Below are 2,690 nucleotides of genomic sequence, written 5' to 3' on the forward strand. Positions count from 1 at the left end.
GCGAGGTTCCTGCGGTGGTCCGGCTAGGTTCCTGCGGTGGTCCGGCGGTGGTCAGGCGAGGTCCAAACGGTGGTCCGGCGGCTGTCGAGGAGGAGCTCCTTCCTTCTCTTCTTCCTTCTCTTCTCTTCTTCTCTCTCTTGCTTGGATCCTCTCTTGTGAAAAATGAGGGCTCTATTTATAGATTTTCTGGAGTGGCATGGTCCGTAAATAGGTGTGAGATCAAGGGCGAATAAGGAGTGGCTCGAATGGACGGGCGATAGTGAGCCATTCGATTGTGCTCCGTTCGTTGGCTATTTGGAGGCCTTAATGATGTCGGAATTTAGCGATCTTGGGCTCGTTGAATTCGTCTCGTCGAGCCGTTCGATTCGAGTACAAGCTCGTCAAAATCGGAGACCGTTTGGTAGCTCAAATTGCGGTTTGAACCTTCCAACAGTGCTTTGAACCCTTGATTCGGACTCATTTGGACTCGGATTGGGTCGATCTTGGTGTCGTTGGGTTTGTATTTCTGAGACGCTCAGTTTGACTGTAAGCTCGTTGAATTCAGAGTTCGGATGCTCCCGAAATCAAATTTTGAAGTTTCCAACTAGCCTTTTGCCTCGAGATTCGTGTCCGACCAGGATAATTTTTGCATGACGTATCAAGTATAAACATAAGAAAATATTCTTTTAACGATAATTCAGCAAGAAAGCAAAAACAACAGCTAATACAAAGAAACAAATATTCAAAACTCAATGTAAGTCTAAAATAAATAAAAAAAAACTAAATAAGCAACAAAAATCCAAAACTCAATAGAAGTCTATAATAAATTGCTACAGCATAGACCCAAATACGAAATTTATGAAATAATTGCTGCTAAAAATCAGCTTCTTTAATGATGGTCCACCAAACAATCTGGTAGAATATATTAAAAGAAATGTTTATTGCGAAGGAGCTTGACATTCAAACTCATCATCTAACTCCTATTTATTAAAGTGCAAGGGCTAAGGCATGGGCATGTAAATATAATTTATAATGTTATAGCAATGTAATAAATACCATTATATCATCAAGTTATAATAATATTATATGATATATGCATTAAAAAGTAGCATTCATTATACTAATATTAGTAATCATAAATCATGTCTATGTTAGACAGGTCCATTGGACTGGTCCAGCCGGTCTACGTATGCGGGACCGGCCCAGGCGCGAATGAGGCGGAATTTCTCTGCCTCCTGCTCTAACCGCACGAGCCGCAAGATTCACGGGAACCAAATTGGAAAGATTTTTTAGGGAGTTATGAGAGAAATTATAATGTAGGGACTATTTAGAGATATCCTTTTGAATTGTATGCATTAAATATCTTGTTTTCCTAGGGTTAGGGCATCTTGAATTTGGCTGAAATTTAAGATCTCTTAGATTTAGATTTTCTTTGGGCACTAGCGGCATCTAGAGATTTGGGAGAGATCGATCCTTCTCTCGAATTGAGGATCATTTGTATCTTGCTATTTTTCATTTATATTTCATCAAATAATACAAATTTTTTATTATTTTATTGGTCTTTTGTGAACTTTTGTGGAGGACTTTCATTATTTTTCTAAAAATTGATAGGAATTACTTGAGATCTTCAAGTGTTTCCTATCAAATTGATATCAGAGCAAGTCTTGGAACCATCGGGGGCTTTTTTCCTGTAATTTTAGCAGCAAATTTTCATACGAGGAAGGAATGTTTGCTAATTTTTGGAGCGAAACCAGAATTTCTTTATGGCAACCAAGAAGGTAGACGCGCTGGAGGAACATTTGGAAGTGGAGATAAATCAGATAAAGATGACAGTGGAGGATAGAATTCCCTCAATGGAAGGACAAGTAGCTGATTTACGGGATATGATGAAGAAGATGTTGGAAATCCATAACTAATTGGCAGCTTCATGGGAGAAAAGACCCGAAGGAAAGAATATGAATTTTGAATTTTGTAAGGACAAATACGAGGTGGAAATCATAGAGGGAGAAGGGAGAATACCCATCTAGAGCCTTTCCATAAGGAGGATAGAGGGGGTAGGCTTGGGGAAAGGCATGGGTATGGAAGGCAAGAGCAAAGGGGTGCTGATTGGGAACGTCGGGAAGGATATTTTGGCCACCGAGGTGCGGAATTTGAAGGAAGGAGATGGAAAATCAAAGAGGGTTTGGGTTATGACAGGGCAAGGGAGGACTGAGAGACGTGGGGAGGGCCAAGCACTTAGGAGAGGGGAAGGTATGGAGGACTAAGGGGAAACGGGAAGATCCAAAGGTGAGGAAGATGAAGATGTTCATATTTGAAGGGGAGCATGCGTATGGGTGGATTTATAAGGTGGTAAGGTATTTCACCGTCAATGTGTTAACATATGAGAAGAAACTGACAGTAGCAGACCTACGTCTAAAGGGGAAGGCATGCAAGAAAAGAAACCTAAGAAAAGCAGGCAATTTCTACTGCGCAATCAGGTAAACACATCAATATAAATCAAACTAATCAAGTAAATGTCCATAGGCCAACTGCCATTTAATTACAACCCAGGGTATGCAGAAAAGTAAAGTGGCCGGGCACCACTGCCAACAACCCGGATTTCTAAGCCTATGACAGACGCCAACAACTTTGAGTGGGATATTGGGTCTTCAAATCTTTAGTCTTCTGGATATCTTCTCCTTGGACTTCTTGAATCTCTCTTCCTTGGACTC

The sequence above is a fragment of the Dendrobium catenatum genome, unplaced genomic scaffold, assembly GCF_001605985.2.
Source record: "Dendrobium catenatum unplaced genomic scaffold, ASM160598v2 fragScaff_scaffold_1117, whole genome shotgun sequence".
NCBI classification, from domain to species: domain Eukaryota; kingdom Viridiplantae; phylum Streptophyta; class Magnoliopsida; order Asparagales; family Orchidaceae; genus Dendrobium; species Dendrobium catenatum.